The following is a 12,716-nucleotide window of genomic DNA, read 5'->3' as shown; positions in this document are numbered from 1 at the left end:
TATATCTATCTTAAAACATTGACTTCTATTATTTATAATATATCCATGTGCATCTGCACATGTTTGCTATTACACATTCTCATGTTCTCTTTAAATTTTCTTATCCAGCATAAAATCCACACAGGCCTGTTCATTCCTTGATAATCTCCATTTTTATATACAATAAACTATGTATCTAATAGTTTCAGCATAGTCATTCAGCAAGTACCTTCCCCCTTTCTAGTTTCTATTTGTCAGCTCCAGTGTCATCCAGCCGGAATTGGCCTCATAATCACATATATTTAATATTTCCCTATACATGCCACCACCAAACAAAATATTTCCCAGTTTTAAAATGCCATCTGTAGAATTTTTTTAAAGCAATTTCTATGTGGTTGGTTGATTTGATCCCAATATAGTCAGTGTTTAGATTTTGGAGCGAGATAGCATGTGACCTCTGATTGTAAATATTTGCCCTGAGCTTTGCCCATCTCTCCCTTATATTTTTTCTTTTCAACACAGTCTTAAGATAAATTCTCCCTTTCCTGCCCCCTCCCCGTTTGTCTTTTTTGGTCATCCCTTGAGAAAAATGAGTCTTTTTCTTCTTTCTCTCTGACTCTGAGTTGTCTTCGCATCGTGCCAGTTGCTGTTTCTCCACAATTAAAGACTGTTCATTAATTATCTGGAATTCCCCCTTGCTTTCGATTTTTTCGTGCATATCCGAGAAGATTCCTTTCAAGTCCAGTCTGCACTCCTCAATTTGTTTTCCCAAATGTCCAATTATATAGTTTTGAAATTCTTGTAAAAGTTCCTTGACATCATGCATTGCCAGTTGCGACGATAGCTCACCCCCACCTTCCATGGTCGTACCAGTCAACAGATTAATTACTCAGAATCTCCACATGATTTATTGGCAAGTCCGCTCTTAAGGTCTTGTAAGGGGGGACTTCATAAACATTGTAGCCAGAAACAGAGTCATTGCAAAGTTATTTAAAGTTCTTAAGTCCTGACTTTACAGATTTATGGAAGGCCAGTTCTCTAGGAGGGAGGATTGAGAGGAAAGGGGATAAGTTGGTTTCGTTTTCGTGCTGTGGCGTAGTAAAAAAGAACTCCAGTATTAAGGCATTAACGATGTTATGCCGCTCTGAGGTCTCCTTTTCAAACGGCTTTCACATAGCAGATTTGATCTTTACTTGCTGTAGCTTATCAGCAGATTAGATTAATTTCTATTCTGTAGTCAGGTAGTAATTTCCTCCCTTTTGCCGAGCAGCTAACTCACCAATCATGGCGACTTCACGAGACGAACTGCGTGCAGGAAGGGAACCTCTTCCAAAAATCAGACTGCCATCTGAAATTCGGCGGTTCCGAAGCTCCCACTTGCTGACAAGTCCACGCTCCTGTGGAACTTGCCCCCTCCTTCTCCGGGGGGGTCGTCTGTCTCGGAGTAGACCCAGGAGAATCCAGAGCACTAGAATTCCCCTGTTCTCGCTGCTCGTGGCTCCTCGAAAATAAAATAAAATAAAAAGGGGGGAATCCAGAGGAGAAAGGGGGGGAAGTAGTGAAAGAACAGAATGGAAATCTTATCGGTACAAAGATAAGCAATAAAATAAACAATTAGAAAAATAAAACAAGGTAAAAAACATCTACAGTAGCTTGAATAAACTTTCCTTAATGCTCTACTGTTCCTCACATCCTAATCCAATGGCGGAAAAAAAGGAACTGAAAGGAAGGTTGAGGAGGTGGCGCTCACTCCCTGAGGGGGGGAACTAAATTGTTTCTTTTTCTAAGTTCTAGAATCTTCCAAACATCTTGCGCGGGTGCAGAATAAAACCCATTTGTGTGCATTCACAGAGGCCACTACGAAGAAACAAAGAACTCTAGGTTGCTTCAATTCCAGTTCAGATTAAGTGTATCTACCTGTGGTCCAAGAGGATTAAAATAAAACAGCATTGTGTATACCATATTTAATATAATAAATATAAAAATAATTGCAACTAAAAATAACCATGCCCCCCCCAAAAGAACACTTTGTGACCCCCTTGGGGTCCTGATCCCAAATTGGGAACCTGTGACCTATAGGGAGCCTTGTTACACTGTAATGCACTTACAGTAATTCCTTTTCCTTCCCCCTTATGTTCCAGTTCTTATGACTACAGTGGTGCCTCGCTTAACGAGTGCCCCGTTTAACGAAAAAATCGCATAGCGATGGCTTTGTTGCCATCGCTTTTGCGATCGCACAACGATCTTGCCTATGGGGAAAAATCGCTTTGCGATTTTTCCCCATAGGCACCATTTTCCCCCAGCTGAGCGGCGGGGAGGCTTCAAGCATCGGGGACAGGCTGGGGGGTGGACCGGGGAGCTTGAAGCCTCTCCGCGCTGCCTACCCCGGCCGTTCCCGGACTTCTGGAAGTCCGGGAACGGCCTGGGTAAGCAGCGCGGAGAGGCTTCAAGCTTCCTGATTCACCCCCCAGCCTGTCCCCGGAGCTCGGAAGGGAATTGTCGGCAGGGGACAGTGGCTTCGGGGTCCTTCCGAGGCCGCAGCCCACTGCCGACATTTTCCCCCAGCTGAGCAGCGGGGCTTGGATCCGAGCCGCGGCGGCTACCCCAGCCATGGCCGGACTCTAGGGAGTCCAGCCATGGCTGAGGTAGCCGCCGTGGGTCAGATCCAAGCCGCAGGGGGAGAGAGAAAACCGGATAATCCGTTCCAATTGGAACGGATTAACCGGTTTTCAATGCATTCCTATGGGAAATGGTGCTTCACATAACGATGTTTTCACATAACTTTTTTTTTCTGGAACCAATTAACATCGTTATGCGAGGCACCACTGTATATGGAAGAAAGCTGTAATGTGAAAATATCAGGAATGGACACTGGTGGGGGTGAGGAGAGATGATATGCCACTGTTGTAAGTGCAGTAGTCTATGCTAAAGTAACAAGACAAAGCTGTCTAATCCTGAAAGATAGCTTTAGGGATCTTTAAACAGATATTTTAAACCAAATGATTATAACAGGAGCACATATTCTATTCACCACACCTTAATGTCTGGGCTGTTGCCTCATCCTCTGAGGATCAATAGCATAGGTGCAAATAGCAATGCTTTCAATAAAGTCTATTAATATTATTTGAGGAGAACAAAGATGTAGATTTAAGTTTAACTAAAATGGGAGATATAAAATGGGGCTTTCTTAGTAGGCCACATTGTGTGTTTTTTAACATTTACTAAGATATTTATACCTTGTCTTAAATGAAAGGATCTCAGGGCAGATTACAGACAATAAAACAATTGAAAACAAGCAGTAACCTTATTTAAAAGAATTTGGAACAATTTAAACAATTCAAATAATTCCAAAAATGAAAAGTTAAAGCCACATAACCACATGCACTGTAACAGATCTCCATAACCAGGTTATACCACAATCCCTTGTCCAAAAAACTTTGAGGAAGAGACATGTTTTAATTTCATGCCAAAATGAAGCCCATGCTGGCATTAATCAGAGGGAGAGCATTCCTGAACCAGGGTGTCTCAGCAGCAGAGAAGTTATTCTCCCATAGCTTCACATAATAGATGCTAACAGAACTGATTCACAAAGGAGGGCCTCCATAACAGATCTCAATGCTAATGCAGGCGTATGCCAGCATGTATATAGAGAACTGCTCCTTCAACATCAAGGCTGTAGTTACCCAGGCAATTTGAATCGATTTCTGTTCAGACATCTTTAAAATTCAAGGTTCAGGTCACACAGTATTTAAACCGGCAGCCACGTTCACATACACTGAATGGAAATCGCTTTATTTCTGGTGATTTAAACACGTTTTGACATCTACACTGCTAAAATCGACTCATTTCCTTTCTGTTTAAGAACATGTTGTCCTTAAAGATTTTGATTTTATTTTTTTAAGTAAATGATACATTGTTAAATCGAGTGTCTAGGAGCTGCTGCCTGGTGTCATAATAGTTGGTAGAAACCCTGGGGGAAACACCAGAGAGGAGACGCCAGCCAATTAATGATGAAAAATTAGAATGGACAGGAGGCTTCCAGCTCCTTTGCGGGACAATGGTCCGGGTGCCTGGACCATCCTCTATCTCCAAGCATTCCCGCTCTACACCTGCTCTGCACTCGCTGGTCTTTTGCTGCTCGGCCAGCTACTTCATTGGCAGAACGTAGAGAATGGGACAGTTGGTTGTATTGCCGAACGTACTGATGAAGTGATGCAGCAATAGACATTTTAAGAAATAATTTTTTAAAAAGTTAAAACAGAAAAACAGTGGTGCACCTGCGACCCAAAATCCAGACAGGCAGAAATTAAAACAGCAGTGTTCACATGTACAAAACTGCATTGAATTGAATCAATTTTAGAAACAAGGTATTTAAAAACCCCTGCCAGCCAGTTGAAAAAACTTGATTGTGGCCCATATAAATTGATTTCACACTTGTGTTGTGTGAATGATAAAATCTAAATTGATTTAAATGATGCTTATATTTGGTTATTATTGCCAGTGTGACTGCAGCCTTATTTAGGATTTTAAACTTTTAGATCTTTCCACTGTTCCCAAAGTACAAAGACTCATCAGGCAGGTACAGTAAGCATTTACAACAGTCATAGAACAAATGAATGGATGGTTCCTTATTTGACTCTGCATTATTTTTCCACAAATTGGAGGCTATACAGTCACCATGGCATGGAAACAGCTAGCTTTGAAGGCAGGAGTAAAACCCAGAATTTGCAAAGCAACATTTAAAAAAGACTCAATTCAAAACACACAAATACTACATCAAACAACAAAAATCAAAACCATAAACTGACTGAACCTCACAGAATATTTGCATTCAATTTATCGAACGTGGTAGCCTGTGTAATTCATATTATTTCCTGTGCTACATTCCCCCCATGAATATTTATTTTCACCCCCAATGTTCTCATCAATAAACCAACACTCTTAGTGATGTAAGACTAAAGTCATCAAGTTAACGGAAAACATGAACTAACTGTAAAGCACCTTTAGGCATCTGTTCTAAATTTCATCTTTCTATCAGCCCTTGTTCAAACTCTCATGCTGCAACTCGATTCTCACTTGGGAACCGAAATAACATTCTTTTTTCCTTCAAATCAGTGAGACACATACACTCTATCTATGCCACTATAAAATGAATTGAAAGAGGCTGTGTGTCTAGTTAACAAGCAGATCTCATAATCACAAGATACGTTGGAATCCGCTCTGGCAGAGGGGAAAAAAAGATAACAAGCAAATCATTCATTTCTGCTGAAGGCTAAACTCCACTATAGGGCAATCCCCCTGCCCCCTTCTGTTTTACATATACACCATTACTTGTTTTACTCAAGCTCTTTCCCACAGCCACATAAAGGAGGAGCAGCTGCTGCTTCAAAAATGAGCAGTCAGATCAGTACCTAGGCAGCCTTATCACAAAACTAGTAGCAAATTTGGGGTTAGTCCTATCTGATTGTTTACTGTCAAGCTTCTAATCACCGCAGCTCCTTCTTGTCTGGCTGGATGCAGGGAAAAACAACTGACATATTATAATCGGTTTTTCCCTCCTGAACAGACTTGACATGTGGCAACTTGCAAAAAGAACAAAACACCAGCAGGCCTTTTCACTTCTCCAGTTTGGCATATACACACACGAGAGGTAATGATGCAACTGCTCTTGGACATCAGTTCAGACTGCAGGTGAGTCACATGACTGACCTCTCACCTGGGGAGGCAGAAGAACTGAATATAAACCTGGTATATTAGCCAGGTCAGCCCAAGAGAGCTTCTTGCCTGAAGCAAAGAACAGGATCCTCTCAGAGTGATCGGATAGACCAGATGGGTGGGATAGAAAATAAATAAATAAATAAATAAATAAATAAATAAATAAATAAATAAATAAATAAATAAATCCTCATACCTCAATCCCACATGAAGAAGCCAACTAGGCTGGTAGTTCAGTAATACTTTAATACTGGTGCAGAGGCAATATAATTCCCAAAATTTGTAGGAGGTTGTTTACCGAAGATACCCCAGATAACTAGAATGAGGTGAGATTTGAGGACAAATATTTAGATATGTATCAGAGTGGGGGAAAAACAATGTTTTTAATCAAATTGATTTAATTCACAATTTAAATTTAAAAAACAATGTTTTTATTTAAATAATTAAAATTGATTTTTTAATTTACATTGTGATTTAAATCAAAGTCACCCTGCAACGGAATCCAACACTTTCCGTTGGCTCATTTTTTTTTCCTTTCAGCTACAAACGAGTATAATGTCTTAAATAATGCAAGGTCCTTTACAGACAGCACAGTAAAATCTCTTAACTACTGCCTTGGAGGGGTGGGCAAACTGATTACACACTCCCCTCCCCAGCTTTCCAAAGCAAGTTACCTTCCCCCACATTCACTTGTATCGAAATATTGCACCTGGAGCAAAGTTAACCATGGTCCGGGTTTACTTACTAAGCAATGACAGATAAGAACGAAACATTTTGAGGGTAAAAGGGTAGAAAAGCAAGATTTAAAAAACTCTCAAACAAATAATAAATGATGCACCTGCCCACCTCTCTTTGTTTACAGCCTTGGGGGTCTTCAATACAAATTGTGGCAGGGGATGAAGATGGGCTTTGTCCTGAGTTGTTTTCCTACAAAAACACCCCATCCCTCCAACTATCTGTTACGACTATAATAGCAGCTGGGGAGGGTCACTGGAAAAGCAGGGGAGGTTTAATCTCTTAGCCTCCTGATCTGGATTCCCACCCACCCCTCATGCAGCTGTGTTTTGTAAACAAAGAGAGACAGCCAGTTTTTCATGTGATTTAAAAACAGAAGTTCAAATCATGTCTACTGTGATCCTCAGGGTGGCAGTTTAGCAGGCATTTGTCTAACAAACAGCTCAACTTACACTGCTCAGCCGAGCAGCTAGTAATTCAGCTGCTTTACAATGCCATATGGACCCCTATTGTCTCCCTGTTTCAATAGATCCCAAACTGGCTACAGGCACTAGTCCCAAGGTTCAGGCTACCTGCAGTGTTGGTGCTTTGACATGGTAGAGATCAAACCATCCATCCCCTTTCCTTAATGTGGTCAGAGGGTTTTACCCCACCCCAGGTAAAGACTTGCAGCAGCTAATATCCCTGTTCTGGCCAAACTGCTCAGCAAGTTAAGAGGGAGCTACAAAACACATGCAGGTTTTATGAGTTATCTTCAAAGCTCATATGCACTTCTCCCTTGAATTGCATGGATCTGAAGAGCAGTTTTAGTTACACATGTATTTTTAAATAAATAATTAATTCAGTAAATAAATGAATATTCAATAAATATTTTGCTGCTATTCACCTCCGGGGGGGGGGGCTTGGGCTTACCTAAGACCCTGTCGTTGGCAGTGTGGTGGCCCCCTGTCTAATGGCAGCAGCCCAAGTGGCCCCCTCTCCTGTCATGGTATCTCCATGGTCAGGGAGGGTGCTGGGGCATGCCAGGAAGCTGACACAGGTCGGGGGAAGTGTGTGTGATAATCAACTTTTTATGCTTTGTAGTTACCATATTTTTCCATTTGTAAAACAACACTTTTTCCTAAAATAGAGGGAAGATTGAGCGTCATTTCATACATGGAAGGAAGCAGTCATGTGCACTCTTGCTGCCACCACTGTTGCCCAATTGCCTCTTCCAGAGCTCATGGCTTGTCTTGTCTCCTCTGGTGGTCCCGAGACAGCAGGAGGAGGAGGAGGCAGAGATGGAGGCGAAGGAGCATTCACATGCACTGGGGCGCCTCCTGCTGCTGCCTCCCCCCCCCCCGCCCACCCAATCACCACCTCCAGTGAGACTGACGGGCTCAGCTGAGTGGCTGCCTTGTCCCCGCCCGTGGTGGAGACAGCAGGAGGCAGAGGCAGAGGCAAACAAGCATTCGTGCATGCTCATGCACCTCTTCCTGCCTCGTTAGCAAAAAGGAAAGGGAGCAACGGCTCCCCTTCCTTTTTTGCTAAAGCCCTGTGCCCATCGCCTTTTGAGAAGGCATGGAAGTTAGCAAAGAGGAAAGGGAGCAAAGGGTCCCCTTCCTTTTTGCTAAGCTCTGAGCCTTCTCAAAAGGTGATGAAAAGCGGCAGCCACTTTGACAGCCGCTTTCCTTGCCTTTTGCCAAGGCACAGGGCTTAGCAAGAAGGGAGCCCTCTGATCCCTGCTTTTTCTAATTTGGGGTTAGAAAAAGGGGGGTTCATCTTATACTTTGGTCATCTTATACATGGAAAAATACAGTATGTTTCTGGGGACATAAAAGAGTTATACACATATTTTGAATGACATGGGGGTCCAGTGCCCCCAACACCAGCATTGTTGAAGGGCAAATCAGATACTAGTCAAAACACTGAAATATTAAGAGAGAGAACTCAGAATCATAGAGGCTTTTCAGTTTTGTCCCTCTCCATGGGTAGACCAACAGCAGTGGAAACAGAGGAGGCCAGGGCTGCAGCACTCCACTCTACCTGTGGTGAGTAAATCCCATTTCTGAATAACTATAGAGTCTTTAGAAAACAGACTTTATATCAATGATGGGAGAGTCTATAAAACTCAGCGCTCAAACAATGCAGGCGTATTAGCTATTCATAGGAGCAGCAAAACGCCCTATCTTGATGAGGTCAAACCTCTTGGAACTCATCAGCAAACTATAGGGCTAGAAACAATGAAGCAACTAGAGTTCCAAGATGGTTGAGATTTTTAAATAAATGTTGTCTTACCAAGGTTGGTTTTATAATTGAAAAATGTGGCATACTCATGCCGCTTTAAATAAACTGTAGTACTTGAAGGGCTGAATCTAAACAAATCATGCTGCTACCCATAAAGAGAACAGGGAGGAGAACAACACTTCCCCCACCCTTATAACCTAAAAGTCTGGTCAGGGGGACTGGAGAGACTCTTTGATGCAGGTTTTCAGATCACCTCAAGGGCAAGATGGGGAAGAATGGTCTCATTGCATCAACTGACCTCTAATATCAGAATGCTAGATTTAGGTTGAGTAAAAAAAGAAGAAAGAGAGAGAGAGAGAGAGAGAGAGAGAGAGAGAGAGAGAGAGAGAGAGAGAGAGAGAGAGAGAGGTGTAATTCAGCTCCATTTTCAAGTGGGAAAAGAAGACAGCAATTGACAGAAAACAAAAAATCTTGTTCCTTATTTGGGAACAGTGATAGGCACATAATGGCTGAAATCCTGTTGTGTGGCTTTACTCTGTTCAAAGCCTGGTATTATTATCTATATTTTAACTTAATTTGAAACTACCTATTATACTTGGATCACCATGAGCACCACCAGTGATTTTCTGAAATTAATGACTACCCTCATTCCTTTCCCAAGGCTCCCAAAGGCTTCCCCAGGGCAAAAGGGATCTCTAGGGAGCCTCAAAACCTGAAGGGAGAGGAAGTAAGTTTGAAATTAAATTAAAACATAGATTAATGTTGCCAGGTGACGACACCATCACCACTTACATGGTGGAGATGCTCCCACTAGATTTCTACCAATATACCCGATCACTCAAATATTTTGCCTAATATTTTGGTTCAAAATTCTATTAACACACACTTATGGAACCGTGTAGTAGCTTAACCAAGCAAGCTGGACCTGCAGCACAAACATTTATAAGCCAGAATGGTCATTTGCACTCAAGGCTGTGCCTTCATGTGTTTCAATCATCCCACTGATAAAGTAGGCTTTATGTAGCACACAACTGAGCAAGCCACTTTTCATTAATAATTTAGAGTCTATTCTAGTGATTTTGCCTAGCAATCTTGTGAGTCACTGATCATATATGAAAGTAAAATACAGTTCTTAGTTTTTATACATACTGTATCTGGATTCACATGAAAATTACTCTAAGTGCTCATCTATCCATCTGCCAGTTTGAATTTACAGAGGAAAGTCCATGTTCTCCTAGACTGTTCTGAAATGCAGTTGCTGCTGTGCTGTTAAATGTTGCTTGATGGGTTTCTGGGACTCCAATGCTGTCTGTTGCCTGGTATCTGTGTTGTTGGTTTCTGGTGTCTGTATTGTTGTTTTTTCCCCCCTATATTTATATTTCTCCCATTTATTTTTTTCACTATCAGCTGGCACACTTTTGGTATTGTTTAATCCTCTAGTTCCATATCACACAAGGAGAAAGATTTTAGGAATGCCATTCAGTAGCTATTTGCTTCAGTAGACCAATTTGCTTTAGTACAAAACACATCTTGTAGTGTTTGTATGGAAATCTCTTCTGCTTTTGCTAAGTATGCAAACTTGCAAAGAAACAAATCCTTATTCATATCTTGAACACTTGTGACCCCCCTGCAAACCATCAGGAGTATACATTACTGCTGAACAAGTTTGGTGATGTACAGTGGGGTCTTGACTTGAGAACTTAATCCGTATTGGAAGGCGGTTCTCAAGTCAAAAAGTCTGTAAGTCAAGTCTCCATTGACCTACAGTGCATTGAAAACCGATTAATCCCGTAACAGGCCGTTTTTGTTCCATTTTGGTTTTTTTCTGGTCTGTAAGTCAAATCTCAGTCTGCAAGTCAAACCTAAATTTTGCGGCCAGAGAAGTCTGTAACTCAAAAAGTCTGTAAGTCAAGCCGTCTGTAAGTCAAGGGTCCACTGTACCAATTTGTATTTTTGTACTTGAGAAGTTTTCTGGACTAGGTCTTGCTTTTGCTTTGATGTCCTTATCATTCCTTGACATGTCCATACTCAAGTGTTAGCTTGCTAGGAGAGAGACTCTTTACAAGGCAATCTTATTTTACACCAACCTTGCTTGCCCTGTATTGGCTTGGATGGCGAGCTAGTTGATTGTTTTGCAGTAACTTTTAGCACCCAGTTGTTCAAACCTCATTTTTTAAAAATCCCAACATTGTTACAATTGCTTTTTTTTACACTCTCCTTAATTATTTTAACAAACCTAAAATAAGGATACAAATCTTTAGCTATTTGCACACACACACCAATACCATTCCTAAAACTATTATGCTCTTTTCAAACCATCCATCTTAATGTTCCAAACCACAGGCTATGATCCTAGTGCTTTCTCTACAACTTATCCACAGCTCTCTCTATAAAAAAATCTTCTCAGGTGCTATAGCAAAGGTATGCAACTTGCACATTGCTTGCACATTGCTTGCTTATTTATAAGTCCAATAAATAAATAAATAATAAATAAATATAAATAAATATCTCCTTCCATATCACCTACATGTTTCAGTGGGTGGGCAGACATGCACCTGTATTACGCAGAACAGATACAGAAGATGTAAATTCTAGTGCATGAAGGTTAGAAAACTCTTTATGCTAATATCAATTTCCTTTGTTTGACAGCTAGCCCATAAATAAAAATTGCTGACTCCATGGGACTATAGAGACAAGCAATAAATATCAAAGGATGAAGTTCTGCATCTACCCAGTGCCAGCATCTAAATCTAGGCCTCTTATCAGAAGTCTCTACTTAAAACATAAACCAATTCTCCCTCTGACCCCTCCACTCATTGCACTCGGATATTATGATATTATGCTCACTAAAGACATGGAGTGCAGTTTAACACGCAAAAAACTGAAATTGTTTGGCAGTTCCCATGTGATGGCAGGTGGAACAAAGGAATGCAAGGAATGTTAAAGGCTGCTAAAACTGATTCTTCTTTGCACCCTTCAGCCTCTAGTACCTGTCAGTCTATGCTGCCTTGTTCTAGCAGGCACACAATTGTCAGTTGAGACAAGTGCCCATTAAATTTACATGGGCTCAGATAAAACTGATCCCAAGGCATAAAAAAGCAGGAGGCAAACCAGTTCAGCAACAGTGAGCAGGTTCTTTGCTTCCCCCATTTCACATATGGCACTTTTACTTCTCACAAATTCCTTTCCTGCTTTCCTTCGCAGAGTTAACATTGTACAGGTTGATCCTGTTCTTAAACAAAGAAGCTCAGCTGCTGGTCCTTCAATAATTATTTTTGCCTACCTGTTGATTCTTTTTTTTTTTTTTTTTGCATTTAATAATGCACAGATTTTAGCAAAAGAGAGGCTCTCTCCGATGCTGCCATTTAGAAATGACAGTAAAAAAAAAACAACAGTGCTATGGGGCACTGTTTAGTACACACTAAAAATTGAGTTCTAGTCTGAAGGCACCTGTTGACAAAATGCACCAGTATTACACACATACAGTCTGTTCTGTGGTATACACTTGTTTGAAACACCCAAAGAGAAATTTTAGTGAGAAAGTTACACTGTATTACTCCTGTAATGAAGGTCTTTCTCTCTATAATGTCACAAAAAGATACCTCTAGAAGCAACAAGAAGCACTGTGAACTTTTGGAAGCAATAGTGATTATTTACAATTCAGCTTTATCCAATGCAGTGCCCTTCAGATGTTGACTATGCCAGCTGAGGCTGTTGAGAGCTGAAGTCCAAATCATCTGGAATGTACCAGGTTGTGAGAAAGCTGGTGTAAGGAACGAAAACACCTGGAGAATGTTCCTAAGCAATTTCCCTCTGGATGCCACAAACAAATGCAAAAGCAGAAGCCACACATTTCAGCTGGTCTCATAGTCAACCAAAAGTTGACCTCACTATCACTGCTGACCCACTCCCGAACTGGGGAACTGAGGGGGGGGGAACGTGGTGGCACTCCGGGTTAACCACAGAAGACTCTGTGCTGCAAGGTCAGAAGACCAGCCGTCATAAGATCAAATCCAGGTGACAGAGTGAGCTCCCGTCGCTTGTCCCAACTCCTGCCAACC

General features: G+C 41.4%; 1 protein-coding gene and 1 long non-coding RNA gene across 6 annotated transcripts in view; one reads left to right on the top strand and one right to left on the bottom strand.

The window, feature by feature from the left end:
* Positions 1–5,728, top strand: part of LOC110080354 (uncharacterized) — a 28,215-nt gene extending 22,487 nt beyond the window's left edge. Inside the window, exon 5 of the long non-coding RNA XR_012084269.2 lies at positions 5,546–5,728. This is a non-coding gene — a long non-coding RNA (uncharacterized LOC110080354). The remainder of the gene's footprint in view (positions 1–5,545) is intronic.
* Positions 1–12,716, bottom strand: part of MOB3B (MOB kinase activator 3B) — a 131,270-nt gene that overhangs the window by 45,217 nt on the left and 73,337 nt on the right. The window lies entirely within an intron of this gene.

This window comes from Pogona vitticeps, chromosome 2, assembly GCF_051106095.1.
Source record: "Pogona vitticeps strain Pit_001003342236 chromosome 2, PviZW2.1, whole genome shotgun sequence".
Classification (NCBI taxonomy): domain Eukaryota; kingdom Metazoa; phylum Chordata; class Lepidosauria; order Squamata; family Agamidae; genus Pogona; species Pogona vitticeps.
This window is presented reverse-complemented; position numbering and strand designations above follow the sequence as displayed.